The sequence below is a fragment of the Dipodomys merriami genome, unplaced genomic scaffold (assembly GCF_024711535.1).
Source record: "Dipodomys merriami isolate MVZ:Mamm:240054 unplaced genomic scaffold, mDipMer1.0.p SCAF_331, whole genome shotgun sequence".
Lineage (NCBI taxonomy): Eukaryota > Metazoa > Chordata > Mammalia > Rodentia > Heteromyidae > Dipodomys > Dipodomys merriami.
Genome location: NW_027204838.1, coordinates 808,485 through 821,101, shown reverse-complemented (window position 1 = coordinate 821,101; position 12,617 = coordinate 808,485).

Sequence of the window (12,617 nt, the reverse complement as noted above, 5' to 3'; positions counted from 1 at the left end):
GAGAAAAAATATCATCAGAATTAAATTAGGTTATCATCATTCGAAAATACATATTGAAAGGATATAAAGCAGAAGAATTTATGGGGTGCTTAATATATTCAGCCTTTCTTGTTTATAAGGTTTGTTGTGACCTGATGGTAATAGATTTGCAATGGGTAAAAGTGTTGTTGGTCACTTAGAGTTGTTACTTCATGAGAATGTCTGATGATGTTGAACCCTAGGTTTCTGAGAGGAAAAACACAGATATACGTCCTCAAAGATGCTGACTAAAATGAATGAAATTCACACTCCATTAATAGGAGGGAAGGGCACCATTTTTTTTGCTGTCTTCAACAGCCAAATGCATTTTTCTCTGTAGGTGATTATCAGCAAAGAGGAGATTGTAGACAGACTCAATTCGTGGATCCTATTCAATGAACAGAATAAGGAGATGTCTGGATGGCTGGTGTAGACAAACAACAATTCTACATACAGCAGACAGCATTATTGATGAAAGGCTTGAGACGTTTCAGAAGGTGAGCCAGCAGTGTCCAGGCAGGTGTAGTTTGAACACCCTTCTCACTGCTGAGAATCTCATGTTACAGGCAAGTTTCCTATAAGGGTTGAAGGGAACAGTTGCTTCTTCTGCATTGGCAAGTCTGATAGGAGAAGGGGCTTGTGTCTCCGGAAGTATCTTGGTGTCTCAGACCCCTGAAGGAGTCTAAGTTATTGCAAAAGAGGAGGGGTCATTTATGATTAAATTGATGATTTCAGTTAGTCACTAGGCCTCAGATGTAATGTAGTTCAGTAACACATGTAACAAGAATTCATGTAGTTAAATGAAACTGAGTTATATCCACTTGTGAATTAGAAGTAAAATTAGAAGTAGATTAGAAGATATCCATGAGAGAAATCAGTGGGGCTGTTGTATCAAGAAAGTAAGAACAAACCATATTTTGAGTTTGTTTAGTGAGCACTTCTTGACTTTCCAACCTTTCCCTGTGAAATTGCATTAACTCTCACATATGATGAGAATTTCTCAATTACAAAACTCTATAAGACGCATCCCATGTTTGTGGCTAAGAAATAAATGCTTTGGGGGCCAGGCACTAACGGCTCAATCCTATAATCTTAACTATTCAGAAGTCTGCAAACTGAAGATTGAAGTTCAAATCCAGTCCAGACAAAAATCTCCCTTTAGTTCTCCAAAACCATGGAAATGTAGCTTTACCTCAAGTTATGGAGTACCTTAACAGAAAAAGCTAAAACACAGTGTCCAGGCCTTGAGTTCATATTCTCATAGTGGAACAAATAAAAAGTAGAAAAGAAAGATGGAGTAATAATGGAGCTTCCTATTTTCATAACTTACCAGGACCACATGGAGTTAATAATCCTTTTAAGTGAAAAGAAGGCCCAGTTGAAGCAAATGAGTAAACAGTTAAAAAGGACTAGCAGCAAGACAAGAGACTTCAAGAGGGATGACAAGCTTAGCAACAAAATCAAGAGCATTCATCTTCAAGAAAACACACCTCTGTAATCCCATATAAACCTTTGATTATTCTCATCGCTATGACCATCCTCTAACGTTGACTACACTTATCCACTAGAGTCACCGAACACAGCGTATCCTTTGTGACATTTCATGGATAAAGTTGCTTGTCCTCATTGTCACCATTTTGTAAATCAGGTAATGAGTTCATTTCTTTTTGGACAGTCTCATCACTTCCTTTGCACTCTCTCTCTGTTTTTTCACCTGTCCCTGTCCACAAGTGGTATAAGTTCATTGTCAACATAATATCTACAGAGAACCACTGCTGCATTTTCTCCCCTGTCCTTCTTGAGTTTCTGTGGCCCCCTCACTACCCATCAATGGATAAATAAGAACAGAAAAATTCCTCTTGTTTCCAATTGCTGGAATTCATTTCAATATAAACATCAGTTGTTTTATGAGAGTGTTAGTCTCTGTCCACAAATCCCAAACACTTATACTTCATGCAACCAGTCATAACTCCCACCATATTCTAAGTTCTACAAAGTAGTTCTTTTCACTTTCTGAGATTCAGAAAGATTAAGTAACTTTCTGGAATTACTGGGCTGAGCATTGAAGCTCACTCTTATAGCTTATATACTTCAGAGAGTGAGATCTGAAAATCATACTTTGAAACCAACCTAGATTGACATATCCATTACATGTTGATCTCCAGATAACCAGCAGAATTGTGTGTTTCAAGTGGTAGAGTTAGAATGACACGAGTCTTGAATGGGAAACCTAAAGGATAGTACCAATATGTTGTTTTTTAAGAACCAATGCGGTCCCATACAAAATCTGACACCACAAACACACACACACACACACACACACATACACACACACAAAAACACACACACACACATACACACACACTTGAAAAAAGAAGTTAGTAATGAAATCCAAATAGTTTTTGATATATGTTTTAGTATTGTTTTAGTGAGATTTGACTTGGTTGTCTCTACTGATGAGCCACAATTTGAAAACTGTTGAAATGACTACCATGTCCATGCTCAGAGAAATATTCTCCAATTTGTCTTCCTCCTTTTCAGGCAATGATATGTTGTCTCTCCTTGGCCCAGTTTCCTCTTTTGGGACTCAATATCTTAGACTTTTCAGTCTTAATAACCAGGATCATAGGTGGCAACTACTGTACTGGACGGTATCTGCCTTGGGGAGTGTTCAAAATTCACCATTCAGGTTATTAACACTCACCCATGAAAACTCTGTGCTCAGAATTGGGAACTTCTTAGGGCCAGGAATTCAGGAGAAGCACTGTGTTCTACTTCATATTTTTTATTTAAGGGAAGCTTCCATATATTGTCTACTTTAAGCATTGTGTGATGAGAAAGATTGCCTCTAGGAGACAGAAGCACTGTACTAACTGTTCCTCTTAGAACACAGGAGGAGGGAAAAGAAGTTCTGAAAAAGTCATATAGTCTAAACATTGAGCTCTTAGGAACTCAGGCTATCTGTTATCTTACTTTCAACCTAGAAAGTCAGAGCCTGAAAGGGCTTGAAAGCTCCATTTATATTCCTGATCATGGGGCTCCCTTCCCATCAGTCCTTCTGACCCTTTGTTTAGTGGTTGACAGTGTCTCTTTCTTTCTTGTTACTTCATTGCATATTAAGCACACCCAACCATGGGTTTCCATTGTCCTAGTAGATGTTTTGCATTCCAGGACCTTCCTTCCAGGGAACTCTCTTCTTGGGCCTTCATATGCATAGGTCCACAGAAGTGAGTGACTCACAGAATGTGGAACATACTTGCTCAATGATGATCAACTCACAGACTCAGGCAGGTTGAGTTTGGAACCTTTCTGAGAGACCTTAGCCTAGGCACTGTGGGCAACATTGACAGCAATTCCTCAGAGCAATACCACTGACAGAAAGTGAGCCCTGACTAGTCCTTAGTCCTTGACAGTTCTACTTAGGGGTGTGAACAAATGACCATGCCCTTAGGGTATTGCACAGTACACCAATCACTGAAGTCATTTTGAGCCTAGGAGAAAAATCTCCCTTTGTATAGCAGTACACATAAGAAGCAGATGATGCCCCACACTCAAATGCTCCAGGAGAACAGAGTGTATGAGTGTCTACACAGTTGGGGAGTCAGAATCTGAGGGGTGGGAAGGGAAGATTTCAGATATTGCACTATAAAGTAATTATAAGTTTTTGAATTGCTAACCCAACTTCCTTGCTGATCCTTACATTTTGTTTTAGGAAGTGGTGGAATATTTATGATCACAAAATGGAGTTTTTAACCCCAGGCCCAAACTCTAGGTGATCTTGTTAGATCTTCCACATGCCACTTATGCCAAATAAAGAGATGTGGTGGAGGTCAGGAAAGGACATTGATTAGATGTCAGCCATGACAAGACAACACCTTAGCACAACTTCAGAACACTAAGCAATACTCACCTACATTTCTATTCACCCATGTCATTAGGTCTGAGTTGTATCTAGGAGTCCTCAGTACCTTCAGAAAAGGAAGATCTAGGACAGAACCCAAGATTGGTCTGGCATTTTGGACATAAACTAACTTGTTTGATGGAAACCCTGTGTACTGTCCTATAAACCTGTGCATTTACCTTACTACATTTGATTCATATCCCCTCACTAAATTATCTATGATTGGTTCGGTTGCTGCCATAGCAGCTGTCTGGTGGCTCCATTTTGATTTCACTTTATTCTACTGAACCAGTAATGGAGATGGAGAGACTGACCACAGCACATTTGCATGTTTCTCAATAAGCAGTGATTGGCTGGAGAGTATTTAAGATGCTACCTATGTTCTTAGTTGCCTAGTACCACCTTGGATTCCAGAGTCAATGTTGATAAACAGATACAAAAGTTACATGTAGCTTGCTGTGCCGGATTCACACCTAGAGAGGCAGATGAGAAATTGGAAGGGTTTGGTGTGAAAGCCACAGGTTGATACAAAGCAGAATGAAAGGATGTGGAGATGAAGTAAGCTACCTGGTAGGAAAAGGAGAGATAGTTAAAGGTGATGATTACCTAGAGGAGACAGAGAAAGTTTGAAGCAACATTTGGGCCTGTAGATCAAAGTAACACATCTGAGGTAGAACAGTCTTGCTTTCCAGAGCCACAGAAGTTGGAAGAGCAAAAGCAAGTGTTCTTGCCCATTTCAAGGGATCTCCCAGAATGCTAGGGTAAGAACTGGTAGCTTCCCAGAGCACTGCTGCTGAGCACTACACGATCCCTTGCTACCATGATAATTGACGTTGGAGATGAGCAGTGAGATCTGTAAAAGGTGATTGCAGCTCACAATGTGGAGCCTGTTCTGCAGCATTGTGGAGTGTGGGCTCTCAGGATGCTCAGGGAAAAGATCCGAAAGCCAGTGTCAAAAATTGCAATCTATTTGGAGTAGACATTTATGGATGGAACATGCCTGAACGCAACATGCTGATAATGAGCTGCTAGTGGTAGTTCCCTAAAGAATCTAACAGCCAAACTGGAGCTGGAAACAGTGAGCTCTGCACCACATCAGTGTACCATGCCAATTGCTTTATCCTAGTACTGGCTACCCAGTTTGCACACTCACGACCTTTTTAACCTGATTGTGCCACCCTAATCCTTCACAACTTTTACTCTTTCACGTTCTCTTTTCCTCCTTGTCCCTGCTAAACTGTCTGGATATCCCAATCCTTGCAAAGCTGTTGGTGCCACTGCCACTCAGCGATTACAGTCACAATTCCCCTTTCCCTGGTATCCTATTCTCTGCTACTCTACTCTGTTACTCATAATTCGTAACACCATGGTTCCAGCCACCTGGTCCCTGGCAACCTTGTTGCTGATACCCCCTTCCCTAACAAAGCAAGGGAAGAATGGGCACAGCCAGTCGACTTGGGTACTACTGTCTTCTTGTAGGCACATTGGGACAAGTTATTCCTCATGAAGGACTAACTGGAGGTGGAAATGAAAGAGGTTAATCAGAGGTGACTAAAATCTAGAGACATCAACATGACACTGGTTGTTAGAAAAAGAAGGGCCCGAGGTGAATATTAATGGGAAAATAAAATTTTACAAAGAATTTTGGGAATGATGCAATGGATTTAGCTTATTCTCTTCTACTAGTTATCTGAATTATTTTATGACCTAGATATGCAATTGTTTTGCATTTTAAAAATTACATGAAATTGCATATTGATGTGGTACTTATATTAATTTATGGAATAGTTACATAAGATCACGTTAATAATATTCAATATTTTATGTTATATGATATGCTCACCAATCTGCCTTTGTCAATATGAATTGAGCTCTCTATCAATAAATGGAATTTCATTGTCAAATACTAGAAGGAGATTACTGATGCTAGTGCCAAAATGAAAGCTAGAAGAGGAAAATTGAATAAAGCTACATGTTTGAAGGGAGGGTTCAGTAGTAAGGGTTATGATGAAAGAAAAATTCTTCACCATGTAATCTGGGAAGAATAGAATGTGTTTTGTTGAAATACTAGTTTTTTAACCTTAGAAAGCAGAACATTATCTTTATTTTGCTTTTTGGAAACTTTTTAATGATTGGTTTACAAAAAATTATCAATATGACTGAAAATTCACTAATGTGAATGGTCAGATTATCATTATACTCAAAGCTGTCTTGAGAGATAGGCAGGTTAGATTCCTTTGCTATTAAATTAATGGAGTAGTCTTACTTTGGAATGGACAGATAACCCATGACACTTGTTCCAAAACAATAAAGATACTGGAGAAACAAAAAGAAGAAGGAGACCCAAGGCTGCTGAAATGAGCATATTTCCCATTTGGACTTAAAAGGGTTTTTTTTGTACAAGCAATAAGAATTTCATCTTAATATTATAATTCCAAAATCTATGTGCTACAGAATAGCTTTTAAATGTAATATTTAATGCTGTGGGATTACTTGAAGACAAAGTTATACAGAAAACCTTAAATTCCAGAAAAACTGCAATGCTCCAACAAACAACTAGACGAAATATAATTTTAAAATTCAGCAGGTTGTGGGAAGATGGTGTTGCTCTCACAGGTAACCCCATTGTCTCTGACCAAAAGAAGGTCTATTGCCACAGCCACACTTTACCTCAAGAAATCCACTCCAATCAAACTCTAAACACCTAAAGGCTTTTTCTACTAGAAGAGGACTATCCTAGTAGGCAAATAAGAAAAGGCAAAAGAGAAAGAGTGAACGGGACCACTGTGGAGCACCTGCACCACATGCCATGATGCTTTGGGACTTTCTGCAGACTTTAAGCAGAGGAGTGCAGACTTTAAGCAGAGAAGCACCCAAAAGCTGAAGAAAGTGTTCAATACTATACCTATGGAATGTTAGGAGGGAATCTGGTGAAGATCTCCGAGTTGGTGAATGCCTCCTCTAACCTGTCCTCCACCTAGAAGGGCTATGGGGAAGGAGTTAACTTAGTAATACCGCCATCATTACAATTGCCAGAAATTGGCACCATCGGGTAAGCCCCCCCAAATCAGCCCAACCTGCAGCACTGGCAGGATCCCCGTGGGCCCCCTGCAACCCTGCACAAGGCCTCCAGGAAACCAGAGCTGTAGCCAATCCATCGTTCTGTGCTCTAATGGCCAACTGCTCTGGCTATTGGGCTTTCTGCTGAGACCTGCTCGCTCCCTGCTGTCACCCTGCACAGACCCCAGGCTCTCAGCTGCTTCACCACCAAGCTTCTGCATGCATCTCTGCCAACACACCTAGCAGCCACAGGCAGAAATCACCAAGACTGCCCTCCAGTGTCTGCCGCCTTCCACTACATCTGCCACAGACCAGCATGGCTACCCCCTCAGTCCACATCAGCCTGCCGCACCAACCCCTACCCAGTCCTCCCAGTGCCAGGGCTCCCCACACCACCACATAGGAGAGAGAACCTTCAGCATCAGCAAAGCCATCCCCCACCTGGATCTGCTAACACCCAGACCCTCTGATTGAGAACCATCTTATCCACCATACCACAGGCTCTGTGGTGCAGCACACCACCAGCTACAGATCTTGTGAGTAACACAACTGGATCCACGCTCTGTGAGTGGTAATTTTTTGAGGGATCCCAAAGCCCCCTGACACAAGCCCACTTCCAAAAGGGATGGATCACATCAAAACTGAGCACAGACATAAGCTCTGTTCCTAAGGCTCTTGTGGCTACCTGGCAAAGCCTGGGAACCCAACTCCAGGCTTATGATAGCAGTCTACAACCCTGAAACCCTCCAAACTCCCTGCCACCAGGCCTGAGAATGGAAATCTAGATAGCAGGCACCCTCCCCAATCAAAAAGACATCTGCTCCCAACTAAGCCACAAGGAAAGTGGACTACAGCAAGGCATACGAGGTTCCATCAGGAATCTGCTCTGAGGACTACAGGGAGATTAAAGCTCCCCCAAAGAACCTGAAAAATCCATTCTTTAGTATTTTCTTCTTGCTTTGGTTTTGCTTTGTTAGTTGTTATGCCTGATCATTTGTTGTTCACTTGTATTTCTATGTGTTACTTATGTGTATTGTGATTTAGGATTTGCTATTCCACTTAAAGTTTCTATTTTTCATTATTATTTGGTTTCTTCTTCTACTTTCCAATTTGCTAATTTGTAAGTTTTTTCCTTTCTTTTCTTCTCACTCCCCCTTCACCTCTCTTTCTCTACCTTATACTACTACTCCATCAAGGCTACCCTGTCTAACTCTATACACAAATAAGGCCTCCTTCTATGAGAGTAAAAAATAATTACAGGAGTTAACTTAGATTAAGCAACTTTCCAATAATATCTGGATGATCTTTTTCTAATCTCAGCAAGTCCCCAATATATATACATCTATAAATTCTTTTTCTTATCTTCATCTTGATCTCTAAGCTACTTGCTACATAAGCTTTCTTGGAATTATTTAAACCTTTTACACTCAGTAACAAGTATTTATTCTCCTCCTAGTACATATACCCTTCCCAAAGCTGTTCTTACCCCTCTACTATCATTATACCCAAGTTCTCTCCTGAACTTAAATCTGTATCTCTCCAATCCTAATCTTTCACTTCTCCATCTGATCCAGCCCATTGATCCCTAATGATTTATATCTGACCCAACTTACAGTTGGTTCTATATTTGACTACAAAATTGGTTCCATTTGCCAACTTTGAGTACAAGGAGCCCATTTTGTTAACTTTAAGGAGCAAACTACTTATTAGTCAAACCTATATTGTCTCAAAAGTTACAACTATATGCAATCTCAACCCTGAAGCTAAAATATCCCTCTGCAAGCAAGGAAAAAGAGAGCTAAACAGGAAAACACCTAACCTTACCTCTGAAACCCTAAGATCTACAAATCTACATGACACCAGGTTGATTCTGGTCCTAAAAGACTGTCCTGTTGTACCAGTGTGGTTCTTGTCTCCAAATGGGTAGAACTAACTGCAGAAACACAAGAAAAATAGCCAATAAACAAATCCCACCACCATCTCCACATAAACAAGCTACATAGCAGTCCCAGAATGACTTAGAAGATAATGATCAAAATAGATTAAATGCATGGCTGGTAAACCTGCTGAATTAAAATTTGGACACCCCACATGGGGTTATCAGAGAATGCGAAGAGGCCAACCAGAAGTTAGTAGATGACTTCATGGCCCCCCCAAATAAAAAGATAGAGGAACTCCAGCAGAGGGAGAAAGAATCTAATTAAAAGATAGGAACTCATATTAAGGAGTGGAAAAAGAAGTCAGATAATCAATTCCAGAAGGTAAGGTAATCTATTCAAGGCTTGAAAGAAAATCTTAATTAGAAGCTGGGCACCATTAAGAAAGACCAGCAAGAAGGAAAGGAGTTAAACACCAAAGTAAAATGTCTTCAACCTAGAATGGAAGAGGACAAAGAAAGAATATCAGTAGCTGAAGACAATTTGGACTCCATAGAGAAAGAGCACACAATTATTCATAACAAAATTAAGAATCATGACAGATCACTGCAGGAAATACAGGATACATTCAGAAATCCTAATATGAGAATAATAGGATTACAAGAGGGCTTGGAGAGGCCAATGGATTAGGAAATGCATTCAGCAGAATCCTAGCAGAGAACTTCCAAAATATAAAAAGAACAGGCCTGTCCACATACAAGAAGCTTTTAGAAAACCAAATAGACCAGAACAGAACAAGTCATCCCACCTCCACATTATAATCCATAACCGCTCAATAGCCACTAAAGAAAGAATTCTTAAAGCTGCCAGGGAGAAGAGAACAATCACATATAAAGGTAACCCAATCAGAATTACCTCAGATTTCAAAGAAGATACTATGAAAGCAAGAATGTGCTGGAAAGAGATCTGCCATGCGTTAAACTCAAATATCTACCAACCAAGAATAATCTACACAGCTAACCTCTCATTCACAGCAGGACAAATAAAAACCTTCCACAGCAAGGAATATCTGATGCAATATATCACTACCAAATCAGGTCTTCAAAAATCCTCAAAGACATTCTAAATATAGAAAACCAACAAGAACAGAATATATGCAATGAAGCAGTCCACAGAGAAATATGAAATCACAACAAGACCAGCCAAGGCACAGCTTCCCCCCCCCCCCACCAAATGAATAAAATGGTAAGGACAAACACCTCTCAGTCCTTCAGGAGGATATTATGATCCTAAATATCTACTCACCAAATAACAGAGCACCAAAACTTATCCAAGAAAAACTACTTTTATTCCAATCTCACATAGATCCAAAGACATTAATTGTTGGGGACTTTATCTCTCCTCACTAGAGAGATCAACCCGTCAAAAACTCAAGAGAAGAACATCGGATCTTAAAATCTGTATAGATCAACAAGACTTAACAGATATTTAACAAATATGTCACCCAGCAGCATCAGATTACACCTTCTTCTCAGCAGCACATGGGACATTATCCAAAATAGACCACATTCTAGGCCAAAAAGCAAATCTGTCCAAATTTAAAAACATTGAAATTATGCCCTACATTCTATCAGACCACAAGGGAATAAAATTAGAATTCAACATCAAAAGCCACCAAAGGAAAAACTGTATCACATGAAGGCTGAACAACACACTCTTGAACCACCAGTGGGTATTGGAAGAGATTAGAAAGGAAACTCAACTGTTCATGATATTCAACAAAAATGAACACACATATTACCAGCTCCTCTGGGACACAGCAAAGGCAGTACTCAGAGGCAAGTTTATAGCTCTGAGTTCCTGCATTAACAAATTGGAAAGATCTGAAACTCACAACTTAATGAGGCACCTAAAGCTCCTTGAAAAAAAAAACAAAAGCTAAACCCAAATCCAGTAGATGGGAACAAATAATTAAAATTAAATCCAAATTAAATAAATTATATTTTTAAAAACTATAGAAAGAATTGACAAAACAAAGATTTGGTTCTTCGAAAAAATTAAGAGAATTGGCAGACCCTTAGCAAATCTTATGAGAAAAATGTAGCACACACCCAAATAAACAAACTCAGAAATGAGAATGGAAACACCACTAAAGAAACAGCCAAGATTCAGAATATACTAAGGGCATATTTTTCAAACCTTTAGGCTAGTAAGTTTGAGAATCTGAAAGGTATGGACAAATTTCTAGCAAATATTGACATGCCCAAACTAAACCAAGATGATTTAAACCAACATAACAGAAATAGAAGCAGCAATAAAAGACCCCCAACCTTTGCCAGGCACCAGTGGCTCACACCTATAATCCTAGCTACTCAGGAGGCTGAGATCTGAGGATCACAGTTCAAATCAGCCCCTCCATAAAAGTCCATGAGACTTTTATCTCCAATAAAACACTAGAAAAAAACCAGAAGTGGCACTGTGGCTCAAGTGGTAGAACCCTTGCCTTGAGCTGAAGAGGGCAGGGACAGCGCCCAGGCCCAGAGTTCAAGCCCCATGACCGACAAGAAAAAGACCTCCCACCAAAGAAAAGTCCAGGACTGGATGTATTTACATCTGGATTCTACAAGGCCTTCAAAGGAGAACTCACACCAATACTCCTCCATCTCTTCAATGACATTAAAAGCAAAACATCCCTATCACACTCTTTTTATGAATTAAGCATAATCCTCATCCCAAAACCAGGCAGGGACTCATCAAAGAAAGAGCACTATAGACCCCTTTCTTTGATGAATTTCAATGCAAAACTTCTCAATAAAATCTTGGCCAATCGATTTCAACAACTCATCAAAAAGTCATACACCAAGATCAAACAGAATTCATTTCAGTGATGCAAAGCTGGTTCAATATAAACAAAACAATTAATATAATTCATCATATCAACAAGAGCAAGAATAAGAACCACATGATTATCTCAATAGATAAAGAAAATACTTTGACAAGATCCAACACACATTTATGATGAAGGCTCTGGTAAAACTAGGAATTCATGGAACATTCCTCAATACAATAAAGGCTGTATTTGATAAACCTACAGCCAGAATTACACTTAATGGCGAAAGGTTAAAACCATTTCCTCTAAATTCAGGGAACAATACAAGGATGTCTACTTTCTCCAGTCCTCTTCAACCTAGTATTAGAATGCTTAGCTAGGGCAATAAGAGAAGATGCTGATATAAAGGGGATCCAAATAGGGAAAAATGAAATAAAACTCTCCCTCTTTGCAGAAGACATGATCTTCTATTTAAAGAAACTAATAGAAAAAAAAAACTAATAGATTCAACTTCCAATTACTTGAGCTGATCGAAAATGTTTGCAAAAAAGCAAGGTATAAAATTAACCCTCAGAAGTCAATAGCTTTCCTGTATTACAATAATGAGAATAGCACAGCTGAAATTAGGTAAGCAACCGCTTTTGCAATAGCCCCACAAAAAAAAATACTTAGGAGTTAAGTTAATAAAAGAGATGAAGGATCTGTATGAGGAAAAACTTTAAAAACCTGAAAAAAGAAATTAAATGAGAACTAATCAAGTGGGAAAACCTCCCATGCTCCTGGATTGGGAGGATTAACATCGTGAAAATGGCAATACTGCCAAAGGCTATCTACAAATTCAATGCGATACTTATCAATATCCCAGCTTTATTCTTCAATGAAATAGAAGAAGAAACCCAAAAATTGTTTCCCTTATTTGCAATGTCTAGTA